Source organism: Herpailurus yagouaroundi, unplaced genomic scaffold, assembly GCF_014898765.1.
Source record: "Herpailurus yagouaroundi ecotype Mexico unplaced genomic scaffold, PumYag 182, whole genome shotgun sequence".
NCBI classification, from domain to species: Eukaryota; Metazoa; Chordata; class Mammalia; order Carnivora; family Felidae; genus Herpailurus; species Herpailurus yagouaroundi.
Genome location: NW_024412413.1, coordinates 26364075 through 26390631, shown reverse-complemented (window position 1 = coordinate 26390631; position 26557 = coordinate 26364075). Strand labels below are relative to the sequence as shown.

Here is a 26557-nt window from a genome sequence, read left to right as displayed (position 1 = left end):
ACATGCAAAAGTAATGCACGTGCCAAAAAAAAGTGGATCTAGGTAGATGTTATACCTTCCACAAAAATTAGCTCAAATGTACATAAATATAAAATGCAAAACTATCAAATTCCTGGAACATAACAAAGGTCCCTGGTATGACAGTGACTTTTTAAATACACAACCAAGGGCAAGATCCATGAAAGAAATAACTGGTGAGTTACACTTCATTAAAATTTAAAACTGCTCTGTGGGGGCTCCTGGGTGGCTCAGTCAGTTAAACATCTGACTTGGGCTCAGGTCATGATCTCACGGTGAGTTCGAGCCCTGAATCGGGCTCTGGGCTGACCGCTCAGAGCCTAGAGCCTGCTATGGATTTTGTGTCTGCCTCTCTTTCTTCCCTTCCCCTGCTCACACTCTGTCTTTCTCTCTCTCAAAAATAAATAAACATTAAAACTTCTGTTCTGTGAATGATACTGTCAAGAGAATGAGAATAGACTGGGAGGAAATATTTGAGAAAGACCTATCTGATAAAGGGCTATTAAGCAAAATACACAAAGTCAGACTCAACAATAAGAAAACAAACAACTGAATTAAACAATGGCCCAAAGGCCTTAACACACCTCTCACCAAAGAAAGTACACAAATGGCAAATAAGCATATGAAAAGATGTTCAACAACGTAAGTCATTAGGAAATTGCAAATTTAAGCAATAAGGTACTACTAAAAACCTATCAGAATGGCCCAAATACAAACAATGACAACACCAAATGCTGGTGAAAATGTGGAATAACAGGAACTCTAATTTATTAGTCTTACCATATAGTCCAACAGCACTCTGTGTTATTTACCCAAATTAGATGAAAACTTACATTCACACACAAAAAAATTGCACATGAATGCTTATAGCAGCTTTATTCATAATTGCCAAACCTTGGAAGCAACCAAGATGTCCTTTAGTAGGTGAATGGATAAACTGTTGTATATCTCAACAACACAGTATTATTCAGCCCAAAAAAGAAATGACCATCAAGCCACAATAAGATGTGAAGGAAACCTTAAGCGCATATTACTAAGTGAAAGAACCCAATCTAAAAGGGATACATACTGTTGAATTCCAACTATATGACATTCTGGAAGAGATGAAAACATACAGCATATAAGATTTTTAGAGCAGTGAAATTATTCTGTAGAATATTATTATCACAGAATACATGCCCACATACATTTGTTAAAACTCAGAATATACAACACCAAGAGTGAACCTTAATGTAAACTATGGACTAAGAGTGATAGTGACATGTCAGTATAGGTTCATCAATTGTAACAAACACAGCACTCTTCTGGGAGATGATGTTCTTGGTGTTAACAGTGGGGGAGGCTGTGCATGTTTGATGCAAGGGGTACATGGGAATTCTTTGTAGTTTCTGCTCAATTTTTATACAAACCTAAAACAACTTTGAAAAAGGAAAGAAAGAAGGTAGAGAGGGGAAAAAGAACACATAACAGAAACTATACATGGCCTGAAGAATCTAAAATATTTACTTATCTGATTCTTCATATTAAGTTTCCTGAAACTATCTGTGGGATAACCACTAAGAATGCTAAACGGGTGGAAAATTTTTAATTACTCAAATCACTCTAATAAAGGGTTTCTCAACCTTTACACTACTGATACTTTAGACCAGATAATTCTGTGGGAAGGAGGCTTTCCTGTACATTGTAGAATATTTAGTAACATATTCCTCGTCTCTACCTATTAGATGCTAGTAGTACTCCTCCCCCCAGTAGTAAAAAACAAAAGGTCTCCACATTTTACCAAATGTACCCTAGAGAGGCAAAAATCACCTCTGTCCTTCCTTTGAGAATCACCCCTCCATTAAGAATTCTATTTATTTTTTTAATGTTTATTTATTTTGAGAGAGCAAGCAGGGGAGGGGCAGAGAGAGGGAGACACAGAATCCAAAGCAGGTTCCAGGCTCTGAGCTGTCAGCACAAAGCCCGACACAGGCTCAAACCCACAAACCACAAGACCATTACCTGAGCCGAAGTCAGACGCTTGACCAACTAAGCCACCAGGTGCACCAAGAATTCCATTTAAAAGAAGGCAAGCAGGGAGATAAGATGGAACATAAATAAGCAGGAAAACAGAAACAGTTACACAATAGACTTAGACACATATCATTAATTACTCTAAAGTAGATAGATTAATGCTTCAAATAAGAAACATAAAAAAATATCACCCAACTATATATCTTTTTATATGACTTTTTAAAACATAAGGACATGAAGACTAAAAAAAAACCCAAAAATATAATTAAGCATTAATCTAAAGATAGATGACAGAATTACATTAATATCAGATAAAGTAGAATTTAAGGTCAAAAAATAATAGCAATCAACAGAAACAGTACAGTAGATGAAGTAAGACATTTGTAATGATAAAAGATTAAATACACCAGAAAGTTATGACAATTTTATACACAAATAAAGTAGAAGGGGTCAGAACTACAGGGTAAATAGATAGATTCAGAATCACAGGGGTATAATTTAACCACTATTCTTGGTAACCAGTAGAAACAACACAAAAAAGTAATCAGTAAGAATACAGACAACTTAATCAATATAATTAACCCACCTGACCTAACATATATAGAAAACTATTCCCAGAACTATAGAATACACATTCCTTATAAACATACATGTCACATTTATAAGTACTGACTACATGCTGGGTATTTTTTAAAAATCTAAAAAAAAATTAAAAAACAAAATTATACAGACTATTTTTCTGGCCACAGTGCAATTAAACTAAAACTCAACAAAAAAAGTAACTGAAAAGCTATATATGCCTAGAAAGAATACATTTCTAAACAACATGAATTAAAGAGGTCACAACAGAAATCAGAAAATATCTAGAAGTAAATGAAAACTGGTAAGACATCTTAAAACTTTTGTAATAAAGACTTCTGCTTCTGGGATGATGGAGCAGATGTATATTTCCCTATATAATCCCACTAATACAAATAAATGTCCTGAACGGTATACATATATAAAACAACTCTCAAAAATGGAGACCAGCAGCCAAACCGGCTAAAAACCTCAGAACATCAAAATTGACACACAGGTGGGTTCCCAGGGATTCCTTTTCATATATGATCTCCAACCTGGAGCTAAACAAGGTGGCAATGGTTTCAGACTTGGGGAAGGGGCAAAAAAAAAAAAAAAAAAAAAGGCCTTAACAAAAGCCTGCTCTCTTAGCCAAAGAAAGAAGAAAGGGGAAACCTAGCAAGACAAAAATGTTTTAGACAATAAAATCTACTCCAGGAAAATACTACAGAAAAAACTGTGACTCCACCACCAACCGTGCCAGCAAAGGCCAGATTGTTAGGAAGTACTCTAATATCCTGCCAGCTTGCATGGTATATAAGGTCAACAAGGAAGTTGGGACTTTTATCCCTGCTGAGTGGTAATAAAGTCCCATGCTTCTGTAATGTCAGTGGAGACTACGCAGGAAACCTGAACTTTCCACCCTACCAACAGTAAGGAAGAGCACCTACCTCACGCTGTTGAAAAGCCATCAGATAAGCGCTAGTCGAGAGTTAGGTCTGGCACTACCACTCAGTGGTAACAAGGCTACTCTTTCTAGGGTGACAGTGGGGACCACCTGAGGAGCCAGAACTCCATGGCACCCAGCAATAATGATGATCGCCCACAACTCAGGTGACAACAGAAGCCAACAGGGGAACCTAGACTTCTACCCCTTATCTGGCAATAATGGGGCATTTCCCCCCTTTCCTGTGCCAGAGAAGTGTCAGGAAAAGCCAGAAATAGTAAACAGTCTCATAACATAATACCCTACATGTCCAGGTTTCAAAAGAAAATCACTAGTCACACCAAGAATGAGAAAGGTCTCAAACTGAAAGTAAAAGGACAAGTGATGGATGCCAACACTAAGAGAAAAAATATGTTAAAGTTATCTGGCAAAGATTTTAAATAAGCCATGCTAAAAATATTTCAATGAATAATTACAAACAAGCCTGAAATAAATTTAGAAAAAAAGACACAGCAAAGAAATACAAGTCTCAGCAAAGAATAGAAGATATAAAGAAGAACCAAGTGAAATTATAGAACTAAAAAATACAATGACCAAAATAAAAATCTAAGGATGAGCTCAAAGGCAGAAATAGAAAAGAGGGGTGCCTGGGTGGCTCAGTTGGTTAAGCATCCAACTTCAGCTCAGGTCGTGATACACAGTTCATGAGTTCAAGCCCCATGTCCGGTTCTGTGCTGACAGCTCAGAGCCCGGAGCCCTGCTTTGGATTCTGTGTCTCCCTCTCGCTCTCTGCCCCTCCCCTGCTAATGCTCTGTCTCTCTCTCTCTCAAAAATAAATATTTAAATTTTTTTTGATTAAAAAAAAGAAATAGAGAAGAAAAAGAATGAATTAGAAGACAAAGCAACAGAAATTACTTAACCTGAATAGAAAATAGATGTAAAAAGTAACAGATGTTCAGGAACTTGTGGGACTGAAATAAAACATCCACCATTTGTGTCATTGGAGCATGATTCCATTTATAGTAATATCCAAAATAGGTAAATCGAGAGAGATAGAAAACATATTGATGGCTGCCAGGGACTGAGGGGAGGGAGAAAAAGTGACTGTTCAATGGATACGGAGTTATCTTAGAAGGTGATAAAATGTTTGGGAACCAGATGTAGGTGATAGATGTACAACACTATGAATGGACAAAATACCACCGAATTCTCTACTTTAAAACATTTAATTTTTTGTTATATGAATTTTGGCACAACATAAAAAAAGAAACCGCAAGCTAGGAACTGAAAGGCACATCAATTTAAAAAAAGATGTATACAGGGGCGCCTGGGTGGCGCAGTCGGTTAAGCGTCCGACTTCAGCCAGGTCACGATCTCGCGGTCCGTGAGTTCGAGCCCCGCGTCGGGCTCTGGGCTGATGGCTCAGAGCCTGGAGCCTGCTTCCCATTCTGTGTCTCCCTCTCTCTCTGCCCCTTCCCCGTTCATGCTCTGTCTCTCTCTGTCCCCAAAATAAATAAACGTTGAAAAAAAAAATTTTTTTTTAATAAATAAATAAAAAAAGATGTATACAAAAATAATACACCACTCTACTTGATTCTAAAATCTCTGTGCCGTCCTTTTTTTTTCTTATTACTTTTTAATGTTTATTTATTTTTGAGAGAGAGACAGAGGATCCAAAGCAGGCTCTGCACTATCAACACAAAGCCCAATGTGGGGCTTGAACTCACTAACCATGAGATCATGACCGGAGCCATAAGTCAGACATTTAACCAACTGAGCCACTGAGGCACCCCTGTACCTTCCTTTGGAAATGCGATCAAGACCAGGATGTCCATCATCATCAATTTTATTCAACAATGAAAATAACCAACAAAAAATGTGGAACAAGACAAAGATATAAAAGGTTAAAAAACTGGGAAGGAAAAATAAAACTTTCTTTACATACAGATTGTTCTAACTGTGTATGTAGAAAATCCAAAAGAATTTATAGAGAAATCATCAGAAGAACCTGGTGAAGACTGCTAGGTGGATGAATATAAAAATTAGCTGCACTCTACGTGTCAGCAATATTTTTAAAGACATTTTAAAAGCACCAAAGAATATCAAATACCTAGGCAAAAAGATGTGCAAACCATTACACAGATACCCATTAGAGAAACTAAAAAAGACCTATATACATAGAACTATGTGCTATATACTGGAAAACAACATTCTAAAGATATAAATTCTCCCCAGATACATGGATGTAATACCAATCAATATCCTAATAAGCAGGGGTGCATGCATGTGTGTTACGTGTGTGTGTGTGTGTGTGTGTGTGTGTGTGTCTGTGTGTGTAAAATTTAGCATACTGATTCAGAAATTTACATGGAAATACAAAAGGCCAGAAATCTTGTAAAGAACAGCAGAAACTATTTTAGAAAACAAGATAGGAGGACTGGATATCAAGACGTTACAAATCTACAGTTATTAAGACACATCGACCCATGTAAGACATTTAAGAACAAAGGTGGTTTTGCTAATCAGTGAGGAAACAGAAGTCTGCAATAAAAAGGTGCTGGGACAACCAGATCACTTTATGGACCTGGGCCCAACTTTGCATTATGCACTAAAATTAACTGTAGTTGTACTGAAGCTCTAAATGTGAAAAAGCAAAAAAAAACCAAAAACAAAACAAAAAAAACAAAAAAAAACAAAGTTACTGGAATATAGGAGAGTGCTTTCAATAACACATGGCAGGAAAAAAAAACATACTAAAAAAGCTAAAAAGCAATTTCCTGAAAAAATAAGATTGAGCAACTTTTCTCTGTTGATGAGCCATTTGGATGTCCTCTTTTATGAAAAGTTTATTTGAACCTGTTACCCAATTATTTCTCTTGAATTATCTTTTTACATAGTAATGTGTAGGATTTCTTTTTAAAATTAAAATCACAATGAGAAAACCAAAACGATTGACCATAACAAGTCTAAAGAGGAGGAGAAGCAACAAGTTGTGGTGTAAACTGGTATATCCATGTTAGAAAAAAATGAGCACTACTCAAGTTAAAGATGTATATATACTATGACTCAATAATACTTCTACTTGAAACCTACCCTGCCAAAATCAAACCAAGAGATTTCTGTTGTAAAGTTACTGCTCGTAACAATACTATTCCCAGATGAAACCTAGAAAACAAACCAAATGTCCATTAACAGCTGAAGACACATATTGTGACATAATGAAACTAGCACTTTACGACAATGAAAATAACCTACAGAAACACTCTACACAGGTGAACTTCAAAAATACTGTGCGAAAGACAAACAAAAAAGCATACTATTCTAAACATAAAGTTCAGAAAAAATTAAAAACGGGCAAAACTGTAGTATTTAGAAGATACATGCTTAGGTGTGTCTAGGTTATAAAACTATAAAAAGAAGTGATTAACGTAAAAGTCAGGACAGTGTTACCAGAGAAAAGGCCATCAGTGTTCTACATTTTGATCTTTGTTGTGGTTAAATTGGGGGTTTGCTTTGTAAATCACTCAAAGGATAGTTTTTGTGCACTTTTCTGCTTTTTATAATTCACAATTTTTTAAAACATTCAGAATTTCAAATTCTAAAATTCAAAGTTTTAAACGTTCACTCAAAGATCTGGCTCATATCTCAGGCTTTGTCTCTTCCTTCACTCTGAGGGAGATGGCAGTGTTCACCTCTAGCGCCTGATCCAGTGGGAATGCCACATGTACCTCCTTGTATGTGGCCCAGCAGTCTTTCCCTCTGGCTCCCTTCCAATTTCCTCTCCCATCCTGTCCTAATAGAAGTGCGAACAGTCCTTTCCAGTAATCAGAGTAGCCTTCTAAAGTTCCTTTGTAGGTAGGGGCTCCAGTCACCTGCTGCTGAGACTAATGAAGATGTGGTTGGCTCTTTAAAAAAAAAAAAAAAAATCTGACTCAATATCATCAAGGATCCTGGTCTTTTTCATTGAAACTGCATACAGAAAATCTCATTGAAGGGGGAGATCCCACACACCACCACTCATTGCTGTTTACAACCCAAACAGAAAGAAGCTTATTTTGCTACCACTACTCCAACAGGTGGAAACAAGATTTACTCCTTGCTCATCAACAAACCAACAAGAACTACCACAACTCCCCCAATGAAAAGCTACCAAAGCCCCAAACTCTCACTCCTCTCCTTTCTTTCCAAACTACCCCTCCCAAGTCCCTCCTCTTCTATATAAAAGAATGCTCCTTTCCTTTGTTCTCTGGACTTGCTTATAGTTTGCCATAGTTTGTATGTCCCAAAGTGCATTTCCTCCGCTATCCTGAATAAACTCATTTTGCTAGTAAAACTGGCTATTTTATGTTTAAAGTTGACACCATACTTCTGCCAACATAACCTGTTGGCTTAATTCTCTTCATGGTTGTGAAGCTACCACATTTTCAGACATCACATGGATACACAATAACATTCACAAAACAATTTCATCAACCAATTCTCTTTTGTTTAGCCTTTTTATTTTTAAAGTAAAATTTACACATAATAAAATGCATAAGTATACAATTCCATGAGCTCACAAAGAAAGAATCCCAGAGTATTCTATTGTTTAAATATATTCTGTTGGGGCACCTGGGTGACTCAGTTAAGCATCCAACTTCGGCTCAGGTCATGATCTCACAGTTCATGAGTTCAAGACCCGTGTCGGGCTCTGTGCTGACAGCTCAGGGCCTGAAGCCTGCTTCGGATTCTGTGACTCCCTGTCTCTCAAAAATAAACATTAAAAAAATTTTTGTTAATAAAAAAAGAATGACTAAAATAAAAAACATAAGACACAACAAGTGTCGGTGAGGATGTGGTGAAAAAGGAATCTTCATGTACTGTTGACGGGAATGCAAACTGGTGCAGCCACTATGGAAAACAGTATGGAGGTTAGTCAAAACTTTAAAAATAGAACTACCATATGATCTATAATTGCACTTCTGGGTATTTACCCAAAGAATATGAAAACACTAAAAGGATATATGCACCCCTATGCTTATTGAAGCATTATTTACAATAGCTAAATTATGGAGGCAGCCCAGTGCCCATCGACAGATGAACAGATAAGATGTGGTGTGTATGTATGTACATATATATGTATATATATGTACATATATAATGGAATATTATTCAGCCATAAGAAAGAATGAAATCTTGCCATTTGCAACAACATGGATGGATTTAGAGGGTATAAGCTAAGTAAAATAAGTCAGTGAAAGACAAATACCATATAATTTCTCTCATATGTGGAATTTAAGAAACAAAGCAAGTGAACAAAGGAAAACAAAACAAAAGGCAAACCAAAAAACAGACTCTTAAATACAGAGAACAAGCAGATGGTTAGCAGAGGGGAGGATGAGGGGGGAATGGGTAAAATAGGTGAAAGGCATTAAGAGTACACTTCTCGTGATGAACACTGAATAATACATAAAATTAATGACTCACTACATTTTATACCTGAAACTAATATAACACTCTATGTTACCTACATTGGAATTTTTAAAAAGTAAAAAGAAACTGGTGAAATTTTTTTTTTTTAATGTTTATTTTGAGGGAGAGAAAAACAGATAATAAGCAGGGGAGGGGCAAAAGAGAGGAGATACAGAATCCAAAGCAGGCTCCAGGCTCCAGGCTGTCAGCACAGAGTCTGATGTAGGGCTCTAACTCACGAATCATGAGATCATGACCTGAGGTGAAGTCGGAAGCTTAACTGAGCCACCCAGGCGCTCCTGAAATTTTTTAAAGAGACAAAATCTTTTTAAATTTTTTTGAAGTTTTTATTTAAATTCCATTTAGTTAACATACATTGTAATATTAGTTTCAGGTGTACAATACAGTGATTCAATACTTCCATACACCACTGGTGCTCATCACAAACACTGCACTTAGGTCTTTAATCTATTTTGAATTTATTTTTGTGTATGGCATAAGAAAGTGGTCCAGTTTCGGGGCACCTGGGTGGCTCAGTCGGTTGAGCGTCCGACTTCAGCTCAGGTCATGATCTCACGGTTTGTGAGTTCCAGCCCCGCGTCAGGCTCTGTGTTGACAGCTCAGCCTGGAGCCTGCTTCGGATTCTGTGTCTCCCTCTCTCTGCCCTTCCCCTGCTCATGCTCTGTCTCAAAAATAAACAAAACATTAAAAAATTTAAAAAGTGGTCCAGTTTCATTCCTTTGCATATAGCTCTCCATTTTTCCAGCACCACTTGTTGAAGAGACCATCTTTTTTCCATTGCATGTTCTTTCCTCCTTTGCCAAAGATTAATTGATCACATAACTGTGGGTTCATTTCTGGGTTTTCTATTCTGTTCCATTGATCTATATATCTATTTTTATGCCAGTACCAAACTGTTTTAATCACTAAAACCTTGTAACATAACTTGAAGCCCAGAACTGTCATGCCTTCAGTTTTTTGTTTGTTTGTTTGTTTGTTTGTTTGTTTGTTTGAAGAGGTTGCTTTGGCTATTCAGGCTCTTTCGTGGTTCCATACAAATTTTAGGATTGTTTGTTCTGGCTCTGTGAAAAGTGCTGTTGATATTTTCGTAGGGATTGGATTAAATGTGTAGATTGCTTTGAGTAGTATACATTTGACAGTTGTTCTTCCAATCCATGAGCATGGATTGTCTTTCCATTTCTTTGTGTCATCTTCAGTTTCTTTCATCAGTGTCTTATGGTTTTCATAGCGTAAGTTTTCACCTCTTTGGTTAGGTTTATTCCTAGTTATCTCATGGTTTTGGGTGCAATTATAAATGGGATAGATTCCTTAATTTCTCTTTCTGCGGTTCCATTACTGATGTATAGAAATGCAACAGATTTCTGTACATTGATTTCGTATCCTGTGACTTTACTGAATTCATTTATCAGTTCTGGCAGTTTTTTGGTGGAGTCTTTCAGCTATTCTCTATAGAATATCATGTCATCTGCAAATAGGAAAGTTTTACTACTTTCTTACCGATTTGGATGCCTTTTGTCTTTTTCTGTTGTCCCACTGCTGTGACTAGAACTTCCAGTATGACGTTGAATAAAAGTGGTGAGAGTGGACATCCTTAAGGTGAACAAAATTTTCCAGAGTTTGAGTATACACGCCAATTCCAATCCTGGCAGTGCCAAAGTGAAAGTGGTCGGGAGCACACCACCACCAAGAGCAAGTGGAGTGGTTTCTACACAGAAGATATGGAAGCGAAGGAAGGAAATCATGTGATGGATATGGCCTAAAGACTGCCTTATTCAGGATAGCCTAGCTGGCTGGCCGTGACTGGTTGTTCGTAAGTTTCATTTCCTCACATTCAAGTGCGTGGATTCGGGCTTATGTTAGCTAAGGGCATTAGAGCCACCTCAGTCTAACAGCCTCCTCATTTAATTACTTTCACACAGTCTTTTTAATTTTAGCAATTCTAGGAGTTGTAAAGTGATAGCTCATTGTGGTTTTAATTTGCATTTCCCTAAAGCTCTTCTCTCCCACCCACCCCCTGTATTTAATGGCCAAAGATCTTCTTCATCCAGGATAAGATCTGTGCTTTAAAAACGTTCACAACAAAAAACGTTTACTTTGCAACTGGTAAAACGAGACAGTGATTTGTGTATTAGAAACAAATACAAATCTACAATTTATCTCATGTACTGACTACTGGTAGCTCCCTGAACATACGCTGCTGTTTTCTACCTCCATGTCTTTGCAAATACTAATTTCCTTATCCAGAAGGCCTCTTCTATCCCTCTGTACTCTGGTCTAGTGAATTTCTCATCAGCCTTCAAAACCCTGTTCAGAAATGTATTACTTCCTCCATTAAGTACTTCCTGACTTTCTCAAATATAATTAGGTAACTATTCTATCTTGTAAATGTACATGTATGTATATATAACACACGCAGTGTAACTGCTTCCAGGCAAGAAACAGGTCTTACTCATCTTTACAATAACCCACACACAGGCACATCATTACCTCAAAAATATCAAATGATTATATTCACCATTCTAATGCTGCCTCGCTCTTGATTCACTTTCACATCCATTTTCAGTAACTGAGGCTTCCAGACTGTATTGGGCTTAATGCTGCCCCAAAGGAAGATAAGTCACTTCTTAATCTCTGTAACCTACGAATATTACCTGTATAGTGAAAGATGGGATTAAATTAAGGATTTTTAAAGGGGGAGTTTATCCTGGATTATATGGGTGGGCCCTAAATGCAATCACATGTATCCTTGTAAGAGTGAGGCAGAGGACGCTTTGAGACTACAAAGAAGGAGGGAGTGTGACCAAAAGGGCAGAGATGTCACCCCAGCCAAGGCATGCCTGGAGCCACAAGAAGCTAGAAGGAAAGGATTCTTCCCTAGAGCCTCTGGAGACAGTGCTGTCCTGGATTTCAGTCTTCTGGTCTCTAAGCTGTGAATGAATAAATTTTTGTTGTTTTAAGCCACCCACTATGTGGTAATTTGTTACAAAAGCTACAGGTTAATTAATATACTGGCTTTCTCTTCAGTCTATTATTCATAACAAATTTTACCCAAACACAAAATTTCTATCACAATTTTAAATTCATACCATAATCAAGTTTTTCTGATTTCAATACACATTTCAATTACTTACAGAATATATCAATGTTATATATAAATGAATAATGTTATAATTAAGAAACACTATACAAAGTTTGCCAAATAAAATCACAACACAAATTTTTTAAACATTTTAAAAAATTTTAACGTTTATTCAGTTTTCAGAGACAGAGCATGAGCAGGGGAGGGGTGGAGAGAGAGGGAGACACAGAATCTCAATCTGTCAGCACAGAGCCCAACGGCAGACTTACAGTCACGAACTGTGAGATCATGACCTGGGTCGAAGTCGGCTGCTTAAACAATTGAGCCACACAAGTGCCCCCACAATGCAAATTTTTTAAGCACATGGTTCAAACCAAACTTTTAAAAAAATGTTTATTTTTGAGAGACAGAGAGACAGAACACAAGTGGGGGAGAGGTGGAGAGAGGGGGAGACACAGAATCCAAAGCAGGCTCCAGGCTCTGAGCTGCAGCACAGAGCCCAACGTGAGGCTCAAACTCACCAACTGTGAAATCATGACCTGAGCCCAAGTTGGGACAGTTAACCAACTGAGCCACCCAGGCACCCCCAAAGCAAACTTTTAAAGAAGAAAGGTTTAACAGATTACTTTTGATCAGTCTATTAATCAGGGAGCACTTATTAGATGAACGAGTCTCTGTGAAAGGCAGTTTTTTAAAAACTCAGCACAACTCTTCTCAAAATACCTCATCTTCCTCTCCTTACAACTATGACTATCATAGAACCATACCTTCCTACCACTTCTTTTGACTAGTCCCAGCTCTACAGACATACCTATGACATTCTTTTGCACAGGAGCTGTATTTTTTTTTTAATTTTTTTTTTCAACGTTTATTTATTTTTGGGACAGAGAGAGACAGAGCATGAATGGGGGAGGGGCAGAGAGAGAGGGAGACACAGAATCGGAAACAGGCTCCAGACTCTGAGCCATCAGCCCAGAGCCTGACGCGGGGCTCGAACTCACCGACCGCGAGATCGTGACCTGGCTGAAGTCAGACGCTTAACCGACTGCGCCACCCAGGCGCCCCAGGAGCTGTATTTCTTAAGCAGTGGTACAATGTCTGCTCAAAAGGATGGAAATTCCAAATATTCCAAAAGCACAGCTGCTAATGCTCATGGAAATCTTCCAAACACATTCCCTTAAAAAGCACATGCTATGCCTTTGAACATTTCAAAACAATGCTTTAAATACTACATGCCCCTAGAGTGAATGCTGTTTTTTAGAAACATTAAAATCTAAGGAGAACTACATGAGGCATTACTTCTCTTCTAACAAAACATTAGAAATTAAGGTCTTTAAAACCCAGAGAGACTACCACACTAGTCACCCAAATAGACGACGGATGGCCATCCCAGGGTGTCTTGTATACAAAAAAAGTCACAACTTGACACCCTGCCAAAACCTAAAGTGCAGCTGGGAAGAGACCCTTCAAAACCCTGGTAAGGTGCCAGGCCCCTTAATTGTGATTTAGAATGAAACAGGAGGGCAAGGAAAGAGGAAGGGAAGAAGATATGTATTAGAGTGGTTAGCAATCAACCACCAAGCACTCTGAATTAAAATGTCATTCTATTCTTATAATTGCACTGTCTGCTTCCACACAGCTTAATTCACACAAAAGAATTCTACAAAATAGGATTTAGTAACCAGTCAACCTCAAATACTTAGAAATAAGTTACAAAAGTCTCTGAAAAGTTGTGATCTGAAAACCAAAGATGACTGTTGCCTAAACCATATTTCAAATTCATTTTAATGTTTCTTAGTGTAGCCTCTCTTGCATATAACACGGGACTTGCCAAAAGATTTATGAGCACTTAATACCTTTGTGTGAACTGTAGAGGCTTCTTTGCTCATAGCCCCATATACTGAAATAGATAAAGCTACCACGTAGCTTGTAACACAAAATGAAGGCTATCTACTGATCTGACAATATATCCTGGAAATTATTTTTTAAGTAAATCTGAATTATTTCCATGAGATTTATGCCTTAGTCTGAAAAGTTAAATAAAGGAAAAAAGTTGATTAAGAGTTCAACATTTTTGCTCAGGTTAACATAAACATTCTCTTTTTCATCTTTGAGGATCTACCAAAAAGAAAGTATAAAATTTCTCAGAGCCAGAAAAGGTAAATAAATAAAAGTCATCCTCAAGACAGAGGTTAATTTTAAAACTGTATCTTTATTCATTCATCAGTTGATGGGCATTTAGGCTCTTTCCATAATTTGGCTATTGTTGATGGCGCTGCTATAAACTCGGCATTGAAAAAGAATGAAATCTTGCCATTTGCAACAATGTGGATGGAAGTGGAGGGTATTTTGCTAAGTGAAATAAATCAGTCAGAGAAAGACAGGTATCATATGTTTTCATTCATATGTGGAATTTGAGAAACTTAACGGAAGACCATGGAGGAAGGGAAGGAAAAAAAGTAGCTACAGAGAGGGAGGTAAACCACGAGAGACTCTTAAATACAGAGAACAAACAGGGTTAAATGGGGTGGACAGGTGGGGGGAGTAGGGAAAATGGGTGATGGGCATTGAGGAGGGCACCTGTCAGGATGAGCACCTGGTGTTGTATGTAAGTGATGCATTACAGGAATCTACTCCCAAGACCAAGAGCACACTATATACACTGCATGTTAGCTAATTTGACAATAAATTATATAATAAATAAATAAATAAATAAATCCCTATCTTGCCAAAAACAGGGGGTGGGGGCAATTAATACAACCAGCATTTATTGAGTGGCTACCACACCACATTTACTGAGTGGTCCACTTACACAAAGAGAACTCTGAGGGAGATACAGAAATATGCAGACCATCAGGTCAAGCCAACTTCTTAGCAAGGAAGAGCCTGCCTGTATTAAAAGTATTACAGACACTTTCTAAGTGTCTATTATGTGCTAACACTGTTGGGTACAGGGATACAGTAATAAATAAATTAAAATCCTTGCCCTCAAGGAGTTCGAGTTAGTCCCTGAAACCTACATGTTAACCAACACTTGCTGACTGAACAAGGATAAGAGAAAATTTATTATTTACCAAATCCTTTTTGTACTTAAATTTTTTTGCCATGTGCATATATTACCAATTCCAAGTAATACATGAATTCAGAAAGTTTTAAAAGTATAAAGCAATGTAATATTTATAGGCAGCATGTGTACAAAGGGAAGACAGGCCTACCTCCACTAGAGAGGCTGTCCAGGAAGATTTCACAAAGGGGATGATCCTGAGATAAAACCAAACACTCAGAGAAGAAACATCAAGTATGAAGGCATGGAGATGGAAAACAACTTTGTGGGTAGGGGATAGTGAGGTGGGGAGCAGATGAGCCTAGAGAGGTGGGCCAGGGCCTTGAAGGAAATTTGCAGGAGACTGGAGTTTATCCTGGGATCTAGAAGAGCCAATGAAAAGTTTTAAGCTTGTAGGCAGATGAGGGACAGTCCAGGATAGTTTCAGATTTGTACTTTAGAAAAATAACTAGGTTATCCAAGGTGTGTAAAATAAACTAGGTGGGCAGGGAGATAGTGGGAATCCTAGAGAAAATAAGATCAAAGGGCTGGGAAAGTAATGATAAAGATCTGAACTAAAACTGTGGTAGCAAGTGGTCAACAGGGAATGATCTTGAAAATAAACTTGGAGTTAGAAGTAACAGAAATTAGTAGTTAGATATTGATACTCATCTCCCTCAAAAAAAAAAAATAAAAATAAAAGCTATTTTAATGTTATTAATTAAAAGGCCAACCAGAAAATCAGGGAAGAAAAAAAAATGGAATCCAGTGAAAGTAGAAGAAAGGTTGCTTCAAAGATTACAAGTACTCATCCTCCATGTAAAAAATGAATCAAGCACAGGAACCTTTGCAAAAGCATCTTAGTAAATGCAAATACCATCACAGTACAACACTCAAAATATCTACCTTTCTTCCATAGAGATTTCATCAGCAGAGGGGTAAACACTAACGCTTGCTCTGTCAGGAACAAAGATATAAAATAAGTATTTTTTCTTTAAATGTCCACCTCCTGTAATTCCTCATTCTTTCCCTCAAACAATCATCTCTATAGCAACATACTCTTAAGAAATTCGTGGGTGGAAAGCATATGTTTTTGCAAAAATATGAGAACTCAAGAACACGACTACTCTATTTTTCCCTTTAATATAAGAGATTCACAACATACCCTAAAAGATAACTGCAAAATATGGAACAAAAAAAGACTTAAAAATGTGAGGAAATGTAAAAATCGGTATTGCACATGCTTATATGGAAATTCTTTTTATATGTTACAATGACACCTTGTGGTAACGCTTTTTAAATTATATAACTTACCTTGGAAAACATTTTTACACCAGAAATATAATAAAACTGTTTTAGAATATAGGAAAAGACCAAGACCATATGCTGAGGTAGAATAAACAGATACAATGATCCATTTGGAGAAATAAGGTAATAGAGGCTCTTCAAATATTAAAAATGGAACTACTGTATGATCCACCAATTCCATTCTGGGTATTTATCTGAAGAAAATGAAAACACTAACTTGAAAAGATATATGCATCCCCACATTTGCTGCAGCATTATTTACAATAACCAAGATACAGGAACAATCTACATGTCCATCAATGGATGAATAGATAAGAAAATTGAGCAACAGACACACATACACAATGGAGTATTATTCAGCCATTAAAAAAAAAGAATGAAATCTTGCCATTTGTGATAACAAGGAGAGACCTCGAGGGCATTATGCTAAGTGAAATAAGTCAGAGATAAACAAGTGAATAAGTGAAATAAGTCTCCTCCTCCCCCCAACATGCACAAACACTCCAAACTATTAGACTGGTGGTTGCCAAAGGCAGGAGATGAAGAGTGAGAAAAATGGGTGACCTGGTTTTGTTGTTTAAATAAATTGAATTTTTAAGAAAGAAAAAAGGGGCGCCTGGCTGGCTCAGTCAGTGGAGAATGTGACTCTTGATTTCAGGGTTGTGAGTTCAAGCCCACATGGGTTATAGAGATTACTTAAAAAATAAAATAAAATCCTAGAGAGGGAGAGAGGCAAACCACATGAGACTCTTAAATACAGAGAACAAACGGAGGGTGGATGGGGTGGGGGAGAGGGAAAAATGGGTGATTGGCACTGAGGAGGGCACTTGTTGGGATGAACACTGGGCACTGTATGTAAGCCAATTTGACAATAAATTATATTCATAAAAAAATTAAAATTAAAAAAATAAAATCCTTAAAAAGAAAAGAAAATGGAGGACAAAAAAATCAAGCTTTAAAAAACATCATGATATACAGGCTAAAGCAACTATAAACTATAAGGTATTATACCATTCCCTTCAATTAAACTAAAATTATTAGTGTTTCTTATATGATGCAAAAATAAACTGCTTTTGAAATCTGGGGCAAAATTTGTAAGAATGGCAGCCCCTTTACATGAGAATATTGACACATGGTTTATGAAGTATGAAAATAATTTTGTCATTACTCCTTTCTTTTCAATATTACATTAAAAATTTCAATCTTGATTAATCCAATAATTAACAGAATTTACAATCATCTTTCATCAAGAGCTTATTTACTAAACCATGCCAAACACCGTAAACATACAGAAAGGTTAATAACGCAGTTTGCACACAACCACCTTTATAAATCTCTGAAATATTCTTCTCCCTTAGCATCTACAGTACCATGATCATCTCCTAGCTCTTTGACTTCTGTCTCTTCTTTGTTCCTGTTCTCCCAGTCACCATGAGAAATCTCTGATCCACGGCTGCCTCTCTCTAAATTAAGTCAAGTTGCTTCTCTCACACTTCATTTTTTACACCTATTTGAATGACATTCAAATTTACACCCACATTCCGAACACAGCTCATAACTCCCACTCTACTCACATGTCCCATCCACAATGGAAGCTGAACATAAGAATTAAACTCATTAACTTCAAATTTCCATCTGCCTCCTTTAAAAAAAAAAAAAAGTTACCACTATCATCTCTGAATTTCTTAGTACACAACTCATTCCTCAACTTCCATTAGTAATAAATTATTAATCTTGCTGATTCTTCTTCATCTGTCTCTTGATTTGAATCATTCTTCTTCTAGAACCATCACCCTTGAGGGCAAAACCTCAAATATTTTACCCTTGGTTTATTTTAAGAGAAATCTCCTAAACATGTGCCAGATTTTGGTCTTTCCTCACCCTTACATCGCCTACAAATATCCACCAGGACAATCTTTCTCATATACTGTGTTCATCACTGTAACTACTATTATAATCCTTCCTATTTACTGGATGGATCAAATCTAAGCTTCTCAGCCAAACTCACAGTCCTACATTAGCCAACTGTCTATATAAACGCAAACATTTCATTTTGCTGCCTCACAACACTCCTTTGCTAGAGCCAATTAAGTTTGCTTTACAGTCCCTCAGACACATTATTCTTGCCTTCACAACTGTGTTCATATAGTTATGCCAAATTAAAATGCCTCCTTAAATCTCTTCAATTAATCCACAAATCAAGGTCAGAGTTAAACCTAAAACCTTACAGTCTAAACATACTTTGAGTTTATAGTTACTCTGAAAGTAAACATTAACAGGGGTGCCTGGGTGGCTCAGTCAGTTAAGCATCCAACTTTGGCTCAGGTCATGATCTCATGGTTTGTGAGTTCAAGCCCCGCATCAGGCTCTGTGCTGACAGCTCAGAGCCTGAAGCCTGCTTCAAATTCTGTGTCTCCCTCTCTCTCTCTGCCCCTCCCTGCTCACCCTTTCTCTCTCAAAAATAAATAAACATTTAAAAAATAATAATAATAGTAAACATAAACCTCTTTCTGCTTCACTGGTTTCTGCCTTCCTTGTGCTTACCTCTGAATATTTATTCTGTATTCTATCACATCTGCACTTTTCCCCTCTAATGCTTTATAATTATGTAAACTGCCTTTCTAAAGAAATTAAGTTTCTCAAAGAAAAAACAATAATCGTCTACTCATCATCAGAGAAATACAAATCAAAGCCACACTGAGATACCACCTCACGCCAGTCAGACTGGCTAAAACGAACAAATCATGGAAAACACAGATGCTGGCAAGGATATGGAGAAATGGAAACCCTCTCGCACTGTTAGTGAGAATGCAAACTGGTACAGCCACTCTGGAAAAGTGTGAAGGTTCCTCAAAAAATTAAAAATAGAACTACCCTATGACCCGGCAATAGCACTACTAGAAATTTACCCAAGGGATACAGGAGTGCTGATGCATCAGGGCACATGTACCCTAAAGTTTATAGCAGTGCTTTCAACAATAGCCAAATTATGGAAAGAGCTCAAAATGTTCATCAACTGATGAATGGATAAAGATGTGGTTTATATATACAATGGAATACTACTTGGCAATGAGAAAGAATGAAATCATGCCATTTGCAGCAATGTGGATGGAACTGGGAGGTATTATGCTGAGTGAAACAAGTCAGTCAGAGAAGTACAGATATCATATGTTTTCACTCATATGTGGATCTTGAGAAACTTAACAGAAGACCGTGGGGGGAAGGGAAGGGGAAAAAAATAGGTACAAACAGAGAGGGAGGGAGGCAAACCACAAGAGACTCTTAAATACAGAGAACAAACCGAGGGTGGATGGGAGGGTGGGGGAGAGGAGAATACGGGTGATGGGCATTGTGGAGGGCACTTGTTGGGATGAGCACTGGGTGTTGTTTGTAAACCAACATGACAATAAATTATATTTAAAAAATTTTTAAATAATAAAAAAGAGAAAAAACAATAATCCTCTACCTTTTGGGTCCTTTTCATAACTCCCAATTGCAATAAACTTAATGACAAAAGTGAACCACAAATTTTCTGTGATATGAATCCTACTTTCCCACAGGCTTACAATGTAATTTCAAAGATGAAAAAGGATGTTACCAAGAACGCTGTTTGCTAATCAATTATGCATGCCTTAAACAGTTATCCATCAAGATATTTCTGCCTGAAAAATAAATTCTGGGGACAGTCTGGTAACCAAAAGCCTTAAAAATGAACATAACCTTTGACCTAGCAATTCCACGTGTAGGAATTAATTCTAAGAAACTAATCAGAGATGTGTACCAACATTTGTGTTCAAGGACTGCTTTCACTTATCATTCAGTAAACACTTACTGAGTACATACCAAGGGCCAAGTAGAAGTGGAAGATAAAATTAGGTCCTGCCTTCATGGTGTTTACATCACAGTGCTGTTTATTATGGAAAACAGGCTATTTTCTAAAAAGTGTGTTTAATAGAAAGTTATACCATATTCATGGATCAGATAATAATCCCATTAAGATATTGCTAAGATGTTAATTTCTCCCAAATTTAATGCAATGCCATTTAAAAGCCCAGCAGACTTTATAGATATTAACAAGCTAATTCTAAAATTTATATGGAAACAAAAAGACATGGAATAGCCAAAACAACTTTGGGAAAAAAAAAAAAATGTTGGAAAACCTGCACTACCTAACTTCATAACTTACTAAATCCAACAAAAATCAAAATTGTGTGGCATTAGTGTCAACACAGACACATAAATCCATTAAAAAGAGAGTAAAGTTCAGAAACAGATTCAAACAAATATGGCCAATTGACTGACAAAAATGTAAAGTCAGTTCAATGGATAGGACAGTCTTTCCAATAAATGGTCCCGGGACATATGCAAAAAATGAATTTTAAGTTGTACCTCACACCATACACAAAAGTTGACTCATAATGTATATATAAACAAAAAACACAAAACTATAAAACTCTTAAAAAAAATGTTGGAGAAAAGTTTAGTCATGGGTTAGGTAAAAGATTTCTTTAAATTGGTTAATTATTATTAAAATTAACAAGTTAATTTTAAACCAAAAGAACTTCTGTATTTAAAAGACACCATAATGGGGGCTCCTGAGTGGCTCAGATGGTTAAGCACTCGACTTTGGCTTAGGTCATGTCTCCCAGCTCGTTGGTTCGAGCCCTGCATCAGGCTCCATGCTGACAGCTCAGAGCCTAGAACCTGCCTTGGATTCTGTGTCTCCCTCTCTCTCTGTCCCTCCCCTGCTCATGCTGTCTCTCTCTCTCTCTCTCAAAAATAAATTAACATTAAAAAAAAATTAAAAGACACCATAATGGAAATGAAAACAAGACTGGAGGAATAATTTATACATATATGTATCAAAACATATTATATACATATAATACATATAAACATATATCTATCATATTGATAAAGGACTTGCATCCAAAATACGTAAAGAATTCTGAAAACTAAATCATAAAAAAAAACTCAATTTAACAACATAAAACTGGCTGAAAGATTTGAGCAGACACCATGCCAAGAAGACACACAAATGGTTAAATAAACACTTGAAAAGATGTTAAATATCATTAGTTATTAATGGCATGCAAATTAAGAACACAACATATGGGCATCTGGGTGGCTCAGTCAGTTAAGCATCAGACTCTTGATTTCAGCTCAGGCCAGAATCTCACAGTTTGTGAGTTTAAGCCCAACATCAGGCTCCCCACTAGCAGAGAAGCTCTGCACTGCCCCTCCCCTGCTGGAGCTCTATCTCTTTCTCTCTCAAATAAGTAAATAAATAAATAGACGTTAAAAAAATGTTTTTTTAAAAGAACACAATGTAATACTACTATACACCTATTAAAATGGTTAAAACTTAAAAGGCTAATATGACAAAGTACTGTCTAGAATGTAGAAGAACTGAAAGTTTCATAAACTGGTGGAAATATAAAATAGCAAAATCATTTGAGGAAATCATTTAATTTTTAAGAAACTGACAAACATTACCATATAATCTAGCCATTTTATTTTTAAGTATTCACCCAGGAGAAATGAGAGCATGTTTATACAAAGACTTCTACACAAATGTTTATAGCAGCTTTTTTTGTGAGACTCAAACACAGGTCCATTAAGAGGTAAATGGATAAACAAATTGTGATATATCCATACAATTGAATACAATATTCAATAAATGAGTTATTTACCATGAATGAATCTCAAAATAATTATGCTGAGTGAAAAAAAATCTAGACAAAAAAGAGTGCATTTTATATTATTTCATTTATATAATTTCAGGAAACGCAAACGAATCATAATGCCAGAAAGCATAACAGTGGTTGCCTGGAAATAGGAAAGAGTGAGCAGTTGGAGGGGGTAGGAGCAAAAGGGAAGGATCATAAGAAAATTTCTGGGGATAATAGATCTATTTAATTCTTGACTGTGATGATAGTTTCACAGGTATATATACATATACATATATATATATCAAAACTTTAATTTTAAAAATGTACAATTTGTTATTTATCAATTATATTTAAAAAAGCTGTTTTTAAAAATAAACATGTGAACCATAAGGAAAAAAACTTTCCTAAAAGTAAATTCTAGGCCGAAATGTCAGTTATATTTTTCTTTAAAAAAAAAGAGAAAAAGTTATGAAAGAATACTTAACATCAGGAGATGTTTGTTACATAAGTAGAAAACACAGACCACAAAATACTCTGGTATATAATCCTTATTTTGTAAAAAGCCTATTACATAACTATATATGCATAAAAAACAGAGAAGATAAACAGTAAAATATTAAGTAAGACCTATGGGTGATAGGTGTGATTTTATTATGTCTGTGCATTTCCTGCACATTTCTTATTTTACAACATAAAATATATTTATAACCAGATGGAAAATGTCAACTGAAAAAAAGGACACCTCAAAGTCTACTTGATGACCAAAGGAGGAGGAAAAAAGTCTCCCCTTTGCACATCAGAAAAAGTGACCAAATATAAAAGAAAATGAGGCTTGAAGTTAAAGCCTCCACTTCAAGAAATAACCCAGAATTACTGAAATTCCATGCCTTTCCACGTAAGTTTATGCAACACTCAAAAATGTATTCAGAGACAACTGCTGTTGTCAGCCCCAAATCCATACTCTACAGAACTACCAAATCTAAAACAGCAGTATTCAAACAGTTCTAGTAAATATCTTCAAACTAAATCTTATAGAACTCCAATATTTAGAACATACTAGGTCTTTTACTTGTGTATATTAAATATAAAAATTTTAATTCAGAAAATTTTATACTGAAGACATATCAGATCTTTATTTCCCTATCAGTTAATATGCTGGAGGTCTCTAATATTTTTAAATCCAGTTTACAGCACATTTGGGTATATTTATCTTTTACTGTACCTTTTAAAATAGTTGAAGATGTAGTTAAAAAACATTCAAATCAAATCTTGGCAGAATCCTGAAGTGCTTCCCACTCAACAGTTTTGCAAAATTGGTCAATAACGGTTAATTCAAGCTTATTAATATAGTATATACAACCTTTCACAATCTGGACCCTCTTTACCCTTCCATGCTCACAACTCCCTGATTTGTGCTTATACCCTAACAAAACTAAATTGCTTATAGTTCATTGAACACACCATACATTTGCTCACCTCACATGGATCCCTCTGTGGAATGCAATCTCCTAATCTCACCTTTCATTCATTTTTATATTCAACTCAGTCACTACTTCCTTCTGAAAGGCTTTCCTAGATGCTTCCTTTTTTCTTTTCCTCTAATCCATTCTGAGTTAACTGTCATTGTGGGTCCTCCATAATGCCATGTATTTATCCATATCAATTTATTCACTTCACTATATTATAATCAGCTATTTGTATTCCAATCGCCTGCACTAGACAAAAACCTCCCTGAGATCAGAGATTATGTCTGAGTCATCTTAATACCCCCAAAACCTTGCATAATAGCTGGAACATGGCAGGTAATCAATGAACACTTGTTGAATGAACAGTAAGCAGTTTTTCCACTTAGCAAAAGGACAGGAAAAGCAAGAAACTGCATAGGTCTTGGGGTTCCAAAACCCCAAATGCTTTATAATTTGGCGCTAAAGGAAAATCACGGAATTTAAGTCAACAAGTACATTTAGAGGACAAATAAATGCCTACTATTGTGCAAAGGATTATGAGTGATATTAAAGAAGTATGGATCAAGTTTTACCTTAAGAGTTCCACACAGAAGCAAAAACCATATGAGGAAATGAGCAGGTTGATAAATCCTCTTCACAAAACAGCCAAATAACCATTTTAGTTATTTGGAATTCAATCAAAAGCATTCATCAAACTGAAAAGTGTTTATTCATGAAAACAACTAAACTCTGGATAAGAAGAACATGAGTTTACAGCATTCTTACCTTTGGCTACTCCCATCTCCTCCCACCTCTGTCACTTATAGGAGTTTAACAAGCTATGAGGCAGAAGGTTCACCACCACTACTGGAGCTTAATCTGTTGATCTGCTACACTGTCAGTTGAAGTGGAGACTTCTGTGGTAAGTTAACAGTGAGGGCCAGTGGCACCTGGAGCCTGAGGCTGCAGGACTCTATGCGGCAAGCAACAAACTGGCATACTAGCTGAGGATTTTACAGGAGTTCTGGAAGTTTAGACAGCCTTGGAGGGGCTTGATAAACTATTTACGAACGCAGCTTAAAATAAAACTGTGGACTAGAGACTGAAGGAGGTCCATGCCACTCACACATCCTTGGACAGCAGAGCTATCTATCCTTATGCACATGGCAAGAGAGGCTGGTGCAAAGTAAAAGCCAGGGCAAAGTTAAAAATGACCTGTGTCTGAATGTACTCCCTCATAATCATATAAATCATCAGCAGTACTAGCCATATTAGTATCAGGCATAGCTGTATTAGTTCAAACTAAACACAACTTTTGACCAATCCTTGGCTGAACACTAATGTATGCAGACACAGAAAGTGAGGTTTAAAAAAAAAAAAAAAATCAATAAAACCAGCAGATGTCATAAAAACCTAATACAGGGGAAACAGACTTTACAAATTTAGACCAGGCAAGTTACTAAACAAACAGAAAAAAAATCAGCCTCCAAAAGAAAAGCCAAAATATAGAGTTGCTTCAAAACATTATCTAAAATGCCCAGTATTCAACAAAAAATTAGAATATAAGAAAAAAAAAAAAAACAAAAAACTGTGACCCTTTCTCAAGAAGAAAAACATCAAACAGAAGATGTCTCTGGGTGTCTCCTAATACTGGATTTGGTGAACAAAAACCTCAAATGAGCTATAATAAATATGCTCAGAGAACTAAAAGGAAAGCATCTTTAAAAAACTCAATGAAAGTATGATGGCAATGACTCAGATGGCTGAAAATAGAGACAAAAATTCCTTTTGAAAATGGAAATTCTCATGTTGAAAAGTAGAATTATTGAAATAAACTCACTGGAGGGGCTCAACATCAGACTTGAGATGACAGAAGACGGAAGAAATGAACCTGAAGATCAACAAAGAAGTACCCACTCTGAAGAACAGAAAGAAAAAATAAAGAGAAATGAACAGAATGTCAGATTCTGCACAACAATGTAAAGCATGACAACATATATATAATGAGAGTTCCAGAAGAGGAAAGAGCAACAGTGGTGGGGGGTGGAGTTAAGAAATAATGGCTACAAATTTCCAAATTTGAAGAAAAACATTAATTTATCTATCCAAGAACACAAATAGATCAGCACCAAGACACACCACAGTCAAAATGCTGACAGAGCACAAAAAATAAAAAAAATAAAAAAAAAATAAAACCCTAAAAGGAGCAAGAGAAAAATGACTCATCATGTACAAGGGAACAATGGTATGATTAACAGCTGGCATCCCATCAGAAATGATGAGGCCAGGAAAAGAAACCATGGAATTTAAAGAAACAAAAAAGCTCTCAACTAAGAATTCTGTATTCAGCAAAACCATCCTTCAAAAACAACACTGAAATCAGTGAAACCAAGATAAAGTCTTAAGAGAATTTGTTGCTGTCCAACATGCCTTAGGAGAAATACTAAAGGAAGACCTCCATGCTGAAAAGAAGTTACTCCAGAAAGTAACAAATCCACAGGAAAAAAAATAAAGCGTGCAGAAAATATAATTATATAGGTAAATACAAAAGATTCTAGACATATAATTGTTCTCATTACTTTTCTTCATTTCCCTTAAAAAAATAAGATTATATAAAGCAATAATTAAGGTAGTATATGGCTGGGTTTATAATGTGCATAACTGTAGTATGTATGACAATAATAGAACAAAGAGAGAAAAGAGGTATATCGAGGTTTCCATAATTTACCAGAATTAATTTAGTATCATTCTGAAGGAGACTATAAGTTAAAATGTATTATTATTATCCCTAGAGCAACTAATATGAAAATAACGTATTGAAAGAAATGAACAAAATAATTAAAACAGTTCACTAAAAATTAACAAAGTCAGTAAAGGAGGAAAAGAGAAGAAACACAAGACAAACAAAAATAACAAAATAGCAGACATAAATCCAACAAAATCAACAATTATATTAAATGTGAATGGACTAAATACCCCCATTCAAAAGGCAGAGAATATAAG

The 26557-nt window shown here is 36.2% G+C and overlaps 1 protein-coding gene across 4 annotated transcripts in view; it reads right to left on the bottom strand.

The window, feature by feature from the left end:
• Positions 1-26557, bottom strand: part of CEP83 (centrosomal protein 83) — a 123596-nt gene that overhangs the window by 92631 nt on the left and 4408 nt on the right. Inside the window, exons 2-3 of one of the 4 annotated variants that reach the window (XM_040491224.1) lie at positions 11523-11658; positions 6629-6700 (exon numbers count right to left, since the gene is read on the bottom strand). The exons of the other annotated variants lie outside the window; for them this stretch is intronic. The gene's annotated coding sequence lies outside the window, so the exon portion shown is untranslated. The remainder of the gene's footprint in view (positions 1-6628; positions 6701-11522; positions 11659-26557) is intronic. 4 annotated transcript variants of the gene reach the window in all.